Below are 18,640 nucleotides of genomic sequence, written 5' to 3' on the forward strand. Positions count from 1 at the left end.
AATACTGCAGAATGCTAGAAGACATAATTTTCCCCTTGTTAAATATGCAGAGGTGGATTTTCACCCTGAATCTTTGAAAGTATTGGCCGAGGTCTGTATTTGCAAATGCTAAAGATAAGTCCTGTTTCACTAACCTTTTATGAAAGCACTAAAATAAGCTTCTTCATTCAAAGACTTATGTTCAAAGAATATTTATTATCAAACTAGATATATATCACCATATACTTCCTTGAGATTCATTTTCTTGTGGGCATTCATATTAAATATAACAGAACACAATACATCGATGAAAAACCACACATGACAGAGATGGACAAACAACCAATGTGCAAAAGACAATGAACTGTGTAAATACAAAAAGAAGCAGAGTTATAAATAAATATTAAGAACACGAGCGGTAGGGTCCTTAAAAGTGAGTCGATGGATTGTAGAATCATTTCAGTGTTGAGGTGAATGAAGTTATCTATCCCCTCTGGTTCAAGAGTATGATGGTTGAAGGAGAATAACTGTTCTTGAACCTGGTGGTGTGTGACTTGAAGCTCCTGTACATCCTTCTTCATGGCAGCATCAAGAAGACAGCATGGTCTGAATGGAGGATTCCTTGATGATAGATGCAGCTTTCCTGCGACAGCTCTCCTTGTCGGTGCTCAGTGGCAGGGAGGGATTTTCCTCCCATGCCAAGCCGTGATACAACCAGTCAGTATATTTGCCACTGCACACCTATGGAAGTTTGTCAAGGTTCTGGACAACACACTGAATCTGCACAAACTTCTAAGAAAGTAGAAGTTCTGCCGTTCCTTCTTTGTTATGGAAGTCACTTGCTTGAACCAGGACAGGACATCTGAAGTGATAATGTCATGAAATTTAAACTTGCTGACTTTCTCCACCTCTGATCCCTTACTGAGAATGGGCTCATAGGCATCTGGTTTCCTCCTCCTGTAGTTAATAGACAGTTCTTTGATTTTTTCAATATTGAGTGAGAGATTGTTGTTGTGACACTATTGAGCCAAATTTTTAATTTCCCAGCTAAATGCTGATTTTTCACAACTTTTGATTCGGTCAACAACGGTGTTCGGTTAAACTTGAAATTTAATCAAAAAGTAGAATTGGAAATTACTTCTTAGGTGTAAGTGAGCACCTCATCTTTTAAATAAAGAAAGCTACAAATAAACAAGGAATTATATCCACTGGGAAATGTCAAAGTTAAGTTTGCTCTTACCTTCTCACCAAAGCTGAAACCTAATGTGCTACAGGTCCTTAGAATTTGTGTTGTAAAACATGTACTTAAAATTATTTGTATACAATATTTGATGATGAATGTACTACTGGAATTTCATGTAAGAATTCAGTTACTAAGGTTTTAAAATGCACCATTCTGCAGTAACTCTGTACCAACATTATACTGCTAGAACTTATAGTCAATCAAATTTTACTTCAGTGCTAAAAAGATGGGAAGGAAGATATGTCAATCAATTATATTTTGTATTCTGGTATATTTTACTAATATAATTTTAAATGATATTGAAATTTTTAATGCAATATATTGCAACAATTACTTTCAGTACTGTGGCAGGATTTTATCTGTTGTTTGCAGCATTAATAAAACTAAGTGAAGTCCATGACAGCTTAGTATAAAATTTAATTTCATTCAACAGCATGAAGCAGAGGTTAGTGCCTCTAGATTTATGTGCAGCATTGAATGTAAATGTATTTCTTCCCTGTTTTTATGTCCCAATACATCTTCTCTAAAGGTTTAGGGAGGATAGTTTTAAGTAACACTGGCATCTCACAACCCATCTCCAGGACCCTCACCATCCTCAACTTAATCCAAAGTGTGAAAAACAATTAAAGATTATACAAGTCTGACCAAAGCCCACAAAAATATTGCACAGACAAATGCATAGTACTTTATAACATAATTGACATTTTCTAATTAGTTAAGGCACCATAACAGACATCTTCAGTGTTCATACTATAAGAAGTAGAAGCAGGAGTATGCATTACAGATCAATGAATCTGCTCTACCACCATTCACTTAGATGTTAGATGATCTGTTTTCCTGCTTAATCCCTATTTCCCCAAACCATTTATATTTAATAAGTTCTAACATAGACAATTCAAAATGATGGCAACCATCTTCTTAAATACATTTCAGTTCTTCTCAATCCTAAATGGCTAACCCTTTATCTAGAGAAAAGGTCCTCAAATGTAAGGCTCTTTGGCCAGAAGAAAGACTTTTGGCATTAAACCTTTAAGTCGCTCTCAGAATCTTGCATGTCAAAACTAGGTTACTTGTTAGTCTTTTAAACAGTGAATACAGGCCAAGTGTTCTTGACAGGACATCTTGTGGAATCTATCTTGTCAGATTATTTTGGAGTGACTCCAAAGCTGCTATATCCTATCCAAGTATAGAAGTCAAAGCTACATGCAATAGTCAAATGTGTCCTTACTGATCCCTTTACAATTTCAAAAAGGTTCACTTAACTCTTTTAATCCATTCTCTTTGCACTATAGACCAGGATAATATTTGCCTTGCTTGGCTCATTTTACCTTTGCTTTCTGCTGCATGTTGCAAACCAGGGCAGTAAACCCTCTGTATGCAAACGATTGCTAGTTTCTCACCTTATGGGGAATTAAAAATCTCCATTTTATTCTTACTATCAAAGTCTACAGACTCGCAATGAGCTCCATTTGCAACTTCCTGCCTCCTCACAACCAGTCTAGGTTCTTTGGCAAAATCTTTGCTCTCTCCTCACAGTTCATTTTCCCCTTAGTCTCATATCATCAATGAGATGATGTGAGACTGCACCTAGAATATCATGTACTGTTCTGGTTTCCATATTTGGGAAAGAAGTGATGAAGTTAGAGTAGGTGCAAAAAAGATGTTGCTGGGACTGAAGGAGAGATTTTATTGTTTGGGATAGAAGTGAAGGCAGCTGAAGGGTGACTTTAGAGATTTATAAAGTAATGAAGGCAATAAATAGAATAGATTATCACAGTCTTGTTTATCCGTGGTCATGAAGTTTAAAACTAAAGGTAAGAGTTTGAAGATGAGAAGGGAAGGATTTAAAGGGGACCTGAGAGACAAGGTTTTTTCTTCTCCCCCACACAGATAGTGGTGTGTATATGGAATGAGAATTCCAAAGGAAGTAGGAGTGGCTGGTACAGCTTCCAGCATTTGGATAGGTTGCAAATGGTTTATTATTATTGTCCCAGACTAAGGTACAATGAAAAATTTATCTCGTATAGATGAATTTCATATAGATCATTTCATTACAACAGAAAGTACTCTCCAGGTAGACAGTAGGGCTCAAGGTCATAATGGGGTGTATGGTGAGCTCAAAACATTTTGAAAGTTATGGGCTAAATGAAAGCAAATTGGACCAGTGCAAGAAGACAGCTTGGTTGGCATGGGAAGTTGGGCCAAAGGGCCTTCTTACATCCTGTCTAACTCTGACACTAAAACAGATTTGATACATCCTATCTTTTCACTTGTGTGATATTTGTCATTTGTGAGTAGTCAAAAAGGCTCAACACTATCATCTGGCCACCTCCTACATTTTCTAGTAGCACTTAGCCAGATGAAAAAGACCTATTAATGTCTTTTTTGTTTCCTTTTTATTCTCAAAAATAAATCTTACTCTCAAAAATATTTGCAAATGCAACAAAACAAGCTTTCTTTGCATTAATAATGCCATCAAGTCTATACATTTATAATGTTGTCAAGTCAGCACACATAGTCTTTCATCATAAAACATTACAGCACAGAGCTGGTTCCTCAGTCACCAACCTCTATGTAGAATTCGCTTGCTGCCTTCTATGGACAAGCATCATCTGTATCCACACAGCCAAGTATCCTTGGATCCCACACCTCCTGACTTTCTGCTTGAGACTACTATGGGACCCTCAACAAAACACCTTACTAAAATCCATATATTCCACATCCTCAGCTCTACCTTCATCAATTGTGCTTTGTCACATTTTCAAAGAATTCTGTCAGGCTCATAAAGCATGACGTTTCCTTGCAAAGCCATACTGACTCTTCCTAACGAGTTGATGCCTCTTCAACTGTTCGTAAAACCTAACACACTGGTATGTGGCACAGACAGCAATCCAGAAATTACTACTCTTGAGGTCCTGCTTTTCAACTTCCTACCTAGCTGCCAATATTCTCTTTTCAGGATCTCATCCCTTTCCCTACCTATGTCATTGGCACCAATATGTACCATGACTTCTGGCTGTTCACCTTCCCACTTTGGTATGCTGTGGATCTGATTTGAGATGACCCTTAACCTGGCAAATAGGAAGCAACATACTATCCAGGTATCTCATTCACATCTATCAATCTTCTGCCTGCTCCTCTAACTATGGACTGCACTCCTTTCTATGAGTGCACTCACCACTGCACTCCTTTCTACTTTCCTTCTGAGTCACACAGTCAGACTCAGTACCAGAGACCTGGTCACTGCAGCTTCCACCTGGTAAGTCATCCGCTCCCCCATCCAAGCAGTATCCAAATCAGTATACTTGTTACTGAGGGAAACAACAGTGTGTGTATGTGTGGGGGGTTTACTGTCCACTGTCTGCATTCACCCAGCCACCTGCCTCCTGCAACTTAAGGGTGACTAATGCTCTGCCTCTCTTATCTATCACCTTCTCATATGAGCTGTAGTTCATATAGCTGCAGCTGCAGTTTCTTAACATAATCTGCGAGGAGTTGCAGCTGGATGCAGTTCATGTGGATGTAGTTACTGGGGAGACTGGTGGTCTCCTAGAATTCCTACATCTGACATGAAGAACACAACACTGACTCTAGACACATTCTCAGTACACTAATTAGGCACTAATAGACAAAGAACAAAATAAACTTAGCAGAAACCCGTTAGCCTTCACTCTCATTTGGAGTCTCTGACTCAAAGACTTTATTCTAAACTGGGTATTTCCACAATGGCTGCTCTTCCTTTTATTGGTGCTTGCAAAATGCCTAATTACCACACAATCTCAGGTGGGCAGAATGTTCCAATTTGGCCCCTTTCACTTTTTCCAAAACTTGCTCCCACAATGTGCTTGTCAGTAGTTATTATATTTTGATATATGCATAATGACATGTGTAGCCTCTTTGAACAATGCACCCTTAAATCTGTAAGGCTGTTGAACTGGCCCAGATCCTCAGTATGGACTGGCAGCAGGATCTTATCACAGACTTTTGTTTGCAGCCTGGAGTTTGCCAGTTGGCAACATTACTTAAGGACTTATTGCAAGACTAATGAGTTTGGGCAGACCAAAGTGTATCTTTCATCGAGTTAATGATCTTCCAGCAGTGTTTGATGTTTGTTTTAGAATGCATTCCTGGAAAGCTCATTGATCAGAGTCACCTGCTATGCAGCAGCTTGGGACACACCTTCACAAGGACTCTTGCATCCTTTCGCAGAATTCCTTCATTAATATGCAGTCTACAAAGAAGTGAATGATTTTCTCATCCTCTTCTCAGTCATCCTGAGGGCAGCATGGCTCTACCATTCTGGAAAGATCTTAGGTGGACTGCCCCTCAAGTATGTGTTCGTGCTTATAGCTGACTTCTAGTGATGGGGCATTCTGCCAAAATGTTTTGACCATCTGCTTAGAAAAACAAACCATGGAATCCATTATGTCCTTTTGCAAGACCCCCAAAATGTTCTATGCTGATGGACTTGTTTTTATGAGGAAAGGTATTTTCATGAAGGAACATTTCAGCAAAAGGTAGGTAGTGTGGCAAAATCCAACTCAATGGAACACTGTACAGCAATAAGGCCAGGCCTGTCTTTGCAGCACTAGGAATAAGTAGCACCTCAGCAAGCAGTGACTGTTTGTGATTGCATATTTCAATTCTACACACAGTTTTTTTAAAGCGGCACACAACATGGCCATTAGGGCAATATGACTGCAAGTTTTTCCTGGAAACATGCGAATTAAAGCCTATCTTAAAACTTGGACCACTGAAAGAAGCTAAAGATGCTGTTGGTGATTGTCATGATGCAGGAGTGAGGTATGGGCAACATCTCTGTTACATACTGTACAATAAAACCAAAAGCACCTTGCACTTGATGATTAGGTTCTTGGTAGTCATTAAGGAGGAGCAGCAATTTTTGTTAGATCTAGCTCCAGCCAACTTTGCAGCATGTAAATCAATATATAGAGGTAACAACTACAGTGGATGCAATATTAGATCTCCTATTAGGAAACGAGTTACGACAAGTGGTGGAAGTGTGTGTAGGGGAACACTTTGGGTCTAGTGATCATAACGCCATTAGTTTCAACTCGGTCATGGATAAAGATGGATCTGGTCCTCGGGTTGAGGTTCTAAACTGCAAAAAGGCCAAATTTGAAGAAATGAGAAAGGATCTAAAAAGCGTGGATTGGGACAGGTTGTTCTCTGGTAAGGATGTGGTTGGTAAGTGGGAGGCCTTCAAAGGAGAAATTTTGAGAGTGCAGAGTTTGTAAGTTCCTGTCAGAATTAAAGACAAAGTGAATAAGAATAAGGAACCTTGGTTTTTGAGGGATATTGGAAATCTGATGAAGAAGATGTATGACAGGTATAGGCAACAAAGAGCAAATAAGGTGCTTGAGGAGTATAAATAAGTGCAAGAAAGTACTTAAGAAAGAAATCAGGAGGGCTAAAAGAATACATGAGGTTGCTTTGGCAGTCAGGGTGAAGCATAATCCTAAGAGCTTCTACAGGTATATTAAGAGCAAAAGGATAGTAAGGGATAAAATTAGTCCTCTTGAAGATCAGAGTGGTCGGCTATGTACAGAACCAAAAGAAATGGGGGAGATCTTAAATGGGTTTTTTGCATCTGTATTTACTAAGTAAGCTGGCAAGGAGTCTATGGAAATAAGGAAAACAATTAGTGAGGTCATGGAACCTATACAGATTAAAGAGGAGGAGGTGCTTGCTGTCTTGAGGCAAATCAGAGTTGATAAATCCCCAGGACCTGACAGAGTATTCCCTTGGACCTTGAAGGAGACTAGTGCTGAAATTGCAGGGGTCCTGCCAGATATATTTAAAATGTCAGTATCCACGGGTAAGGTGCCGGAGGATTGGAGGATAGCTCATGTTGTTCTGTTGTTTAAAAAAGGCTCTAAAAGTAATCCGGGAAATTACAGGCCAGTAAATTTGACATTGGTAGTAGGTAAATTATAGGAAGGAGCACTGAGATAGGATCTACAAGTATTTGGATAGACAGGGATTTATTAGGGAGAGTCAACATGGCATTGTGTGTGGTAGGTCATGTTTAACCAATCTATTAGAGTTTCTCGAGGAGGTTACCGGGAAAGTGGATGAAGGGAAGGCAGTGGATATTGTCTACATGGACTTCAGTAAGGCCTTTGACAAGGTACCGCATGGAAGGATAGTTAGGAAGATTCAGTCGCTAGATATACATGGTGAGATAGTAAATTGGATTAGACATTGGCTCAATGGGAGGTCAGAGAGTGGTAGTGGAGGATTGCTACTCTGAGTGGAGGCCTGTGACTAGTGGTGTGTCACAGGGATCAGTGCTGTTCATTGTTATTTGTCATTGTTATCAGGGTCCATTGTTATTTGTCATCTATATCAATGATCTGGATGATAATGTGGTAAATTGGATCAGCAAATTTGCTGATGGTACAAAGATTGGAGGTGTAGTGGACAGTGAGGAAGGTTTTTAAAGCTTACAGAGGGATTTGGATCAGCTGGAAAAATGGGCTGAAAAATGGCAGATGTTTAATGCGGACAAGTGTGAGGCATTGCACTTTGGAAGGACAAACGAAGGTAGAACATACAAGGTAAATGGTAGGACACTGAAGAGTGCAGTAGAACAGAGGGATCTGGGAATACAGGTACATAATTCCCTAAAAGTGGCATCACAGGCGGGTAGGGTTGTAAAGAGCGCTTTTGGCACATTGGCCTTTATAAATCAAAGTATTGAGTGTAAGAGTTGGAGTGTTATGGTGAGGTTATATAAGACATTGGTGAGGCTGAATTTGGAGTATTGTGTGCAGTTTTGGTCACCAAATTACAGGAAGGTTATTAATAAGGTTGAAAAAGTGCAGAGAAGGTTTACAAGGATATTGCTGGAACTTGAGAAACTGAGTTACAGAGAAAGTTTGAATAGGTTAAGACTTTATTCCCTAGAGTGTAGAAGAATGAGGGGAGATTTGATAGAGGAATATAAAATTATGATGGGTATAGACAGAGTGAATGCAAGCAGGCTTTTTCCATTCAGGCTAGGAGAGAAAAAAACCAGAGAACATGGGTTAAGGGTGAAAAGGGAAAAGTTTAAAGGGAACATTAGGGGGAGCTTCTTCACACAGAGAGTAGTGGGAGTGTGGAATGAGCGGCCAGTTGAAGTGGTGAATGCAGGCTCACTTTTAACATTTAAGGAAAACTTGGACCGGTAGATGGATGAGAGGGGTTTGGAGGGATATGGTCTAGGTCAGGGGTCGGCAACGTTTACCACTGAAAGAGCCAATATGGACCCATTTCCCACAGAAAAGAAAACACTGGGAGCCACAAAATGAAATAACACTGCATACAACGGGTTTTTTTTTTTGCCTTTATGCTATGTATAAACAAACTATAATGTGTTGCATTTATGAAATTGATGAACTCCTGCAGAGAAAACGAAATTATTTCTGCATGCAACAAAAACATTTTGAACTCCGAAAAAAAGACGTTGGATTGAAGGTTACTCCATAGTTAGCCTACCTTGGATCGAAGAATTAAAAGAAAGCGCGCACTGGCGGGTGTCAGGCATTGGCAGTGGTGATGTATATTAATAGCGATACAAAAACACGTTGTAGCGGTGTAGCACTACACGCAGCGCTAAAATAAAGACTGCAGTCAAAGGTAGCTTTATTCGAACTAAACAGCCTTGCTTTAAAGCCTCCCTCAACCCGTCCCCGTGGGCGCGGATGCTCCAAAAGACACGTATTCACAAACCCCCGTAGGCTATCTCCCTTAGCCGGAACGGTGGCTAATTGTGAGCCGGTTCGGATGTGCCAGGAAACGGTGTCTCCACAAAGTTTTCAGATTGTACAAGATCACCATAATCTTCAAATTTCGAATTACATTTCAAAAGCTAACAAACCACGGGGAGCCGCATCACAGAGATCAAAGAGCCGCATATGGCTCTGGAGCCGCAGGTTGCCGACCTCTGGTCTAGGTGCAGGTCAGTGGGACTAGGCAGAAAAATGGTTTGGCACAGCCAAGAAGGGCCAAAAGGCCTATGCTATAATGTTCTATGTACTGTTTCTCTGAATGGAAGTCTTACACTTTTAGGTTGCTAGACTTAAGGCAATAAAGGGTCAGTAGCACCAGTTGTCAAAGACCACGGCCTCATGTTTCCTATTTTTGGCTTTGGTCCCAAGATCATATAACATTGTTGTAGACCATGTACAGGGGTATATGCTTTTATTGTTGCTTTTATATAATAACCTTTAATCAGTTATTCTTCTACACTTTGGTCAAAATCTTAATGTAACACCTGTGTAGCACCAGTCTTATTGTGTGTGACGAGTCATCGCACTCTTTAGAGAAAATCAAATTACACTAGGTGCTAATAGGCCAACGGAAGAATCCAGGTATCGGAAGGAGGAAGTGAATAGAAACTGCACACTTCTGGAAATAAGGTTTTGTTTATAAGAAAAAAAATCAATATCTACAAAATATTTACATGAGCAAGAACAATTCAAGATTCAAACATTCTGTTTAGGTTTCAAATCTTAGGTATCAACAAAATCAGAATTCCTGTTTAGTTATAGTCAGTAATATTCATTAGAATAACATTTGTTACTCTAGTTAGATCTCATGATATTCCTTATTTAAAAGTTTACAACTAAACTTTCCTTGTTATTTATCCCTAGTTAGTTAGAAAATCAAATATAATTCCTATTCTCAACTATTAGAGTTAACTTCAGTTTCAGTTCCAGGCAGTATATCTACAAACGTTTGTACAGGTTTAAATCCAAATTCAAAAATTATATATACAGAGTTGAATTCCTGTTACGACAATTCTCCAAAATCACAACTCCTAAACAAAGTAAATCTCAATCAGTAACTTATCAAAGTCTTTGCAAAAGTAATCAATTCTCGCAGAAAATCAAATTTGGATTCTTTGAATGAAAATAAACATTTATCCAACCGTATTTATCCAAACCCTCTACGTCATTACACATATTGTTCCTGCGCTGGTTCTTCATCTGGGTGACTTGCCATATTGGTTTGTTGGAACCTCCACAGCAAGTCAGTTCACAGACTTGTACAAGACTTGACCAAATGCCTTGGTGTGATTTTACAGAATTAATCTCAACTACACAGTAGGGATTTTTGACACTCGTCTTTGCCAATATTGTCCTGTTATATCTGCTGCATGTTATAGTCATAGCTTCAATAAATCTTTTATCGCTATTGTCTCTCCCTGAGGGTTTCATGAGAATAGGGTAAAGATACTCACTACTAATTCCACTCTTAACAGTTTATGTCTTCAGCTTCTAATCAATGCTGCATTTCTCTCCTTGTCCCTCCTGTGTCCAGCCCACACCTCCCTTGCATAGCGTTTTTTCGAATTATTTTTAAATTGGTAAACCTCATTTTTATCCATCCGCAGATAAAACTTTCTAACATTACAATTTTGGGTTTAATTAACCTGGGTTACATTAACAAGGAGGAAAACCTCATCCTTCGTCAGTTAACTAAAATCTTCATTACTCTTATTCTGGTAAATATCCTTGGTCAAACTGAGATCTATCCTATGGATTATAAAACCAGCAATAAATGCACTGTTTTTGGTCTCCATTTATAAACTCAATGATTGTGGTATTGTATATTTAAATGTCTCATTCTACAATCTTCAATCACTTAGTTATGCAAAACCCTAAGTTTCAGCTCATCTACCCCCATAAAAGACTGATTCTGATACTAACAGCTATAGACATTTCTCCAATCTTATAAACAAATCTTTCAGCCTAGTTATTGCTTTTTGCCTTTTATTTTGCACACTGCTACAGCCTTGTTTAATCCTTGCATTAGATTTTGTTAACAAGTTTGTCATGTAGCACATGCATATCAATATCCTCATCATCCTTTCTGCTAGTCCTTTAAAAAATTTGACTTTATGTGTTGAGTATAATTTGTTGTCAGTAATCTGTAGGTGACATTAATTCATTCAGCAAATTTAAATCAGGTGATTATCTTGAATTAAAGACCTGGGAAGTTTCTACATTGAGTCTCAAATTTAAGGGGTAGTGTGGAAAAGAGGGGAACAAAATCAGGAAATATAGTGAAAAATGATTAATTTGGGGCTTTTTACTATAAGATAAAACTGCTGCCATGTAGTTTTTTAGTCATAGTTATGACTAAAATTCAATAGTGACATTGAGTGACTGCTACTATTATTGCAGTAATGACTAATTTTGACAATATTCTCTTCCAGTATTCTTGTTCAAGACATCTATTGTCTACTATGTTTGAACATTAAATTGGAAAGTAGCTCTTTCTTGTCTCATAATATTTCATTTGTTCCAAATTATTTTAGCTAGTACAATGTGCCCTGGACATCACATGGCCTGGTATGATTGTTTCTTAAAAAAAGACAATTGAGAAATAGAACATTGTGTTTTCTAACTACAAATCAGTATGGAAAACATTTTTAAACACAGTTCAGTATTGAGGTAACTTGATTACACACGAGAACAAAAGGAAACCTGATTCTATGCTATATGTTTAAAGTGACTCAGAAGCCAAATTTGCATAGAGGTTAGGACATTGTCTATTACAGAGCTAAAGAAATTCTGATTTTTATTTGTAGATCAGACCAAGCTTTATTGAACTTGGAAATCTAGGAGCTCTGAATAATGGGAAGACTTACAACAGAGAACATACACTGAAAATTATCATATTTAACTTGGCTGTTAGTTTTTAATGGCTGTTGTACAGACTGCACAAAAGTCTTACGCAGATGTAAAAAATTCTGTAAAGCAAAGATTCTTTGAAAAATAAGGAAATTAAAGTTTCTAAATATCAAAAAATTACTATAAAGAGCAGAAAACAGAAAAAAAAGGCTAAATCAAATCAATATTTGATGTAACCACCCTTTGCCTTTAAAACAGCATCAATTTTCTTTGGTACACCAATGTTCATTTTTATAAGAAAATCAGCAATAGGCAATGAAAATCAGCAATGTTCCAAGTATCTTGAAGAACTTGCTACAGTTCTTCTCCAGACTTTGGCTGTCTCGCTTGCTTTGTCTCTCCAGGTAAACCCAGACAGCCTCAATGATGTTGAGATTAGGGCTCTGTGGAGGCCACACTATTTGAAACCGTATAAAAAATCTCAGGTGCCTAAGACACAGTACTGTATGTTAGCTAGTGGAAACAATTTGAAAACTTCAGCAAGATTCTAATTTTGACAGTCCTTCCTTGTTATCTTTATGCTCCATCCAAAGCAGAGTAGGCTCTTTCAGTTCCCGGTGTATTGCAGGTCTATCAAAGAAAATGTTCTGTTGCTGGTAATGGATGTTTCTGGTTCTGGCACTCACCCCCAGCCCCCACCTCATCATTGTTTTAGAGCCACTGCTTTAATCACAAACCAAATGATCATAACTAATACTTCCATCACTTCCCAACAGCTACATAAGGGAGCCCTATGCACTTACTGCATAGATGCTCAGGTCTCTTTTCATGTATATCCACTGGCATTATCATATCAAATGGAAACCATAGCAATTTTTCTCTGACACACACCATGTACCAATGAGTCTTCTATATATCAGCATACTACAATAAGATAAAGGGCAGAATAATTTGTCTTTAATTTGTACCGTTCTGTCAGTATTGTTTAGTCTTAGACCTCTGAGCTTACTTCTGGAATAGTCTTTCATGATATGCTTAATAAAAAAGAACATTGTTGTTAATAGTTTTTGCTTACAGTTTGTAGTGAAATGGATAGCTTTTTTAACTACTCTTGTTGTAACTTTGTTACAAATATAAATACCAGAAAAATATCTCTCTAGATTTTGAATCACATGAAATATTTTTTAAAAAATACTTCCTTGGCTTGTTTTAAAAAAGTTACAGTAATACCTTTTGTTGTAATGGAAATGAATAATCATATAACAGTGTGCTGGATAGTGGATTTAATGACCATATGCTGCATCATAATACAGAGGAAGAAATAACTCTGTTTGCCGTTGCTGTCTGAAGAAAAATATAGCATTTTCTAGTTGCGGTATGCCCTGAAAAAGTCAGTAATTGTGAAGTATTTGGATGCATCGCAAAGTTCAAAGGCATACATGGTAGCTGGTATTGTTATGGAGTACATTGAAAGAGCTCTAACAATACAGAATGAATGATATTCACATATATCTCAATGTGGTGTAGGTTGAGATACCTCCTTCTACAAAGAATAATTTCTTGGCCAGTATTACTTTTGCTGATTTCACCCTCTGTGGCGGGGGATTGTTGGGTACTATTATTGGCCCTATCATATTAAAATTATTGGAAATTAGACACCACAGTAAACTGGTAAAAACACAATCCCGTTTGATTTTAATAATGACGTGTTCATCTCAAGACAGATTTTCATAGATTTATACAGAATGGAAACAAGGTGTTTGGCCCAATTTGTCCATGCCAAACGAGTTATCTATCTGAGCTTGCATATGACCCATGTCTCTCCAAACCTTATCCATTCATATACCTCTCTTAAGGTCTTCTAAATGTTGGAATTGTATCCATTTATTTGGTTTCCTCTAGCAGCTTGACCCCATACCAACAAAACAGTGTAAAAAGGTTGCCCCTCAGATCCTTTAAAATATTACCCCTCTCAGATGAAACCTATACTTTCTAGCTTTAAACTCCTCTAATCTAGTTTAATTGTCATTCAACTGTACATGAATACCCATGAATACAGCTAAACAAAACAGCGTTACTCCAGGGTCAAGGTGCAAAACACAGTACCAACAGTTACACATAGCACATATAGCACACATAAGATAGCAAGTACATATAAAATATCAGTAAAATACAGTCACACAAAAAAATATTGTTCAAGACCCTGAGTCCATGAACGTGTGCAGAAATCTGCACTCCACCATAACACAGCTTGTCTTCTGCTGAGTGAACACCGGGGACACCACACCACAACACCTCTGGTGGAGCACACTAACTCTGACGCCTCTCTCCTGGGTGGCTGTAAACAGGCTGTATATATATCGTAGCTTGAGGCCCAGTACTCGCTATTACCGCCATCAGTGAATTGACCTGAAGCATTCCGCATTAACAATGTCCACCAGGGTCTGTGATCACAAGAAAGGTGACTGATACGGTTACTCATTGTTAGACTGCACACCTCCTCCATGCACTGATGCCTCTCTGACACAGGTAGCAGCATAATCTGCACCAAGTCCAGTGCTTTCAGTTTCTCTGTCAATGAGAAACTTGCTGACTGCTGTACTTCAATTGCTTAATGTCCAGCAGGGTGTTGCAATTGTTAAAGATAGGTTAAAAACCAACAATAATATCTTTGGTTGACCCCGTAGAAGATGCTGCGACCAAATGTGCTGCCATCTTACTGTAAGTCTATACTCTGGCAAAAAGACTGACCGTTCATCATACCAATGCTCTTAATGATTTCATACACCTCTATGTTACCCCTCTGCCTCCTATGGGGAAGAAAAGCGCTAGTCTCACCAGCCTCCCTTTATAACTAAACCCTTCCAATCAATGTAATATCCTTCTGAAATCTCTGTGCACCATTTCAATCTTGATGACATTCTTCCTCCAGCTGGGAGACCAGATCTGCATCAATCTGGAAAATTATTCGGTGCAGGTGGGCAATCCACTTGTTTTCAGAATTATTTTAAAATAATTCTGCTTCTTCTTCCAAATACAGGTGATGGTTAATAGCTTCTTTTAGTTATTTCCTTATGCTTACTTCTCTTGATGAGATGCACAGTGAAGTGCACTGCACAAGTAGCAATGGTTCATCTTCTTTTGACTGCAAATCCTTCTGTATAGTACTTATCTGTCTGTGCCTCAGTATTGATTAAGATATAGATTAAAGGATTTATTTGTTATTAATCAGATATATTGACAGTATAGTGACTATTCATGCTGAGGATTTTAGCTCCATTTCAGTGTTCCATTAGCAAATAACCCATTTTTTAAAAATTCCTTCAAAAATCTTACAATCATAATGAAATAACAAAAATCAGATGTAACAGACCACTTGTTGTTCATGAGCTATGCGGGAGACTGGAGCAGCAATGTTACAAATCAATACTCAATGCTTGTGATGTGTCCCTCAATGGACTGCTGACTTACAATTGCCTTGGCGAGTTCATTGGCGAGGAATTTGCAGTGAGAAATATTTGCAAAGTCAGTGTTTATCATTATACTGGAGGAAATCTGATTTTATCTTCTGGAATACCTAACTGCGTAAATAAATATAGTATGTCTGTTCCACAGGGAGTAGACAAACCCTTTCTAAGATGTCTTCATGACTGGGAAAATATAGGGAAATAGGAACATTTTGTTGACATTTTAAGTTTTGCTTATGACATTTAAACACCTACCTTAACCTCAAGCACATGTTCCAATATTTATTTTGTGTTCTATAAAATAGATAAAAGTTGTTAATAAAAACCTTGTAGTTTGCTGTCAGTGAAATTCTTTGATGTGATCAGCTTTGCAGCTTACCAAATGAAATCACTAATGTTGGATGCTAGAGACCCCTGTGAGGTCGTGCCTGGTTGCAACCAACAAGGGGGAAGAGAAATTGTGTAGCAGAAATCACTGAGTCTTCGTTTCTTCCCTACTGACCCCCAGGTTCAGAGCATTCTTTTAAACGTCACAAACACTGCCATAAGCTAAAACAACCTCTGAGCTTCTTTCCAATCATGCTGAGCATATCACCTCTGCTTACTCTTCAGAGAATAATACCAAATTTATTGTTACATAGAGGAAGAAAATATTTCTGACCATGCTTCTCTCTAATCAGCATTCTGGAGAGAAGTGCAGGCAAACAGCATCGACTCAGTCAATGTGTTGCCTACTTCCAAGCTTGTGCATTGCAGTGTGGAAGTCCAGAATACACTGGAGATTCAGTCATCAGCACATCTGATCAACAACTCAGCTAAGTCTTCTGATAAAGGAAGTAAGTTTGGCTGGAACTTGAAATAACAACATGCACTTCTCTTTGCAGATGTCGGCGATGTTTGTTTATGGTAAAGGATGTGCTATTAGAGAAATAAAGTAAAATGAGAAAAAAAAAATGAAGAAGCATTTTATCACTGCTCAACATAGAAAATAAACCTCCTTGGAATGGGTACTGTCTAGAGGGTGATTTACTGGAGTGTTGCCAGAATATAATCTTAGACTTTAGTATGTCACAGAAGAAAGAATACTTACGGTAACCTAAGGTAAATCAATCTATTTTCAATGGGGAACATCTGGCGATTCATCAAGAGGAAGAAGGAAACACACAGAAGGTTTCAGAAGCAAAAATCAGACAGGGCTTTTGAATGTTATAAGGTAAGAAGGAAGCATCTTAAGTAGCAACTTGGGACAACTAGAAGGGTATGTGAGAAGGCCTTGGCAAGCAGGATGCAGGCAAACTCCAAGATGTTTGATAAGGTTCCCCATGGTAGACTCATTCAGGAAGTCATGAGGCCATGAGGTCCATGGAAATGTAGCTGTTTGGATTTGGCATTTGCTTGCCCATAGAAGGCAAAGGGTGGTGATAGATGGAGGATACTCTGCCTGCAGGGCCATGACCAATGATGTGCAGTGATCTGTTCTGGGAACCCTGCTCTGCAAGTTTTATAACTGACATGGATGAAGAAGTAGAAAAGTAGGTTAATCAGTTTGCAAATAACACAAAATTGGTGGAGTTGTGGATAATGTGGTAGGCTATATCAGTATATAGGCAGGATGCAGAGTTGGCAAAAAAGTGGCAGGTGTTGTTGCACAAGTTGATGGAATGATAAAAAGGCATATGATGCATTAGCCTTTATTAGTTGGGGGATTGAATTCAAGATTCACGAGATAACATTGCAGTTCTGTAAAACTCTGGATTGACCACACTTAGTGTTCAGTTCTGCTCACCTAATTATCAGAAGGATTGGGAGTTTTAGGGAAAGTGCAGTGGAGATTTGCTAGAATACTGCCTGGTTTAGAAAATATATCTTTTGAAGAGAAGTTGACCGAGCTAAGGCTTTTCTCTTTGAAGTGAAGGAGGATGAAAGGCAAATTGATGGAAGGGTGTAAGATTATAAGAGGCATAGCTGGAGTGGATAGTCAGTGCCTTTTCCCCAGAGTGGTAACAGCTAATACTAGAAGACATCCTTTAAGGTGAATGGAGGAAAGTTTAGGGAGATGTCTGAGCCATGATTTTTTACAGAGTGGTAAGTGCCTCGAATGCAGTGCTGCAGGTGGTGGTAGATGTTGACGCGAAGGGAACATTTAAGAGTCTTAAACTTTTAAGGGATATTTAAGACAGGCATATGGATAAAAATAGGTTATGGACTAAAGACAGAAGGATTAAATTGATTGTGGAGTAGGTTAAGAGGCTGTTCTATTACAGACTGAAGTTTCAGGAGATGCACATTTTATCAGCCATATTCCCTATTAACATGGTTGCCTTGTGGAATCACACTACGGTAATTCTTCAGTACACCATGTGCAATTGACAGAGTTTATCATTGATTCTAACAGGAATCACTTGTTTGTGCAGTAGAGCACTTCTCATTTGTGGTTGGAGAAGATGTTTCCTTGCTCTCTGGAATTGAACAGTTAAGTTCCCACTTAGATGACAACAACTATTTATTCACTGGAACCCCATTGAACCATCTTACTGTATTACAGTACAAATATAAAAAGCTGAAACAAATTTGTTAAAAGAACATCTAGCATCAGAGGAAAATCTTAATATGAATAGGTGAACAGCTTTAATAGTCAAATCATTGTAGCTAAACTAATGTGCTCATGCACTCTAGCTGCTGACGGAGATGACATGAGATATCTGTTCTCTTTTCAGTTAACAACTACAGTGCTATAGTTAGTTGGTTGTTGATCTATCAGTCTGTCTGTTAATTATCTTTTATCTGGGACATATGAATTGTAGTAAATGACACATTTTCCTATCTCTACTTTTGAACTGCAAAATTTTGACTTCCTAGAAACAAGGAGAGAAACTCAGGCCTAAAGTTGTATCACTGTGATGAAACAATACTAAAGCTTCTATGTGATTACACTGCATTATAGTCAAAAGTTTGATCGGAGAGAACAATAGAGTTGAAATTGTATCCTCATATTGTGTGCTTTTCAATTATACATCCAAGTAATGCCACTAATCCCAAGTTGCATTAAAATAGTTGAATTCACCAGTAGTGTTGAGAATACATGCAAATATGTATATATCAATCATGAGGTTGAGGCACTGGTAAGACCTCACTTGGAATACTGTGTGCAGTTTTGGGCTCCTTATTTAAGAAAGAATGTGCTGACATTGGAAAGGGTTCAGAGAAGATCCACTAGAATGATTCTGGGAATGAGAGGGTTAACATGTGAGGAATGTCTGACCTCTCTTGGATTGTACTCCTTGGAGTTTAGAAGAATGGGGGGG

The 18,640-nt window shown here is 38.3% G+C and overlaps 1 protein-coding gene across 4 annotated transcripts in view; it reads left to right on the forward strand.

Moving 5' to 3' along the window:
- The window catches only part of LOC132402111 (potassium channel subfamily T member 2), an 884,531-nt gene that overhangs the window by 598,608 nt on the left and 267,283 nt on the right, over positions 1–18,640 (forward strand). The window lies entirely within an intron of this gene.

This window comes from Hypanus sabinus, chromosome 11 (assembly GCF_030144855.1).
Source record: "Hypanus sabinus isolate sHypSab1 chromosome 11, sHypSab1.hap1, whole genome shotgun sequence".
In the NCBI taxonomy this organism is placed as follows: Eukaryota; Metazoa; Chordata; class Chondrichthyes; order Myliobatiformes; family Dasyatidae; genus Hypanus; species Hypanus sabinus.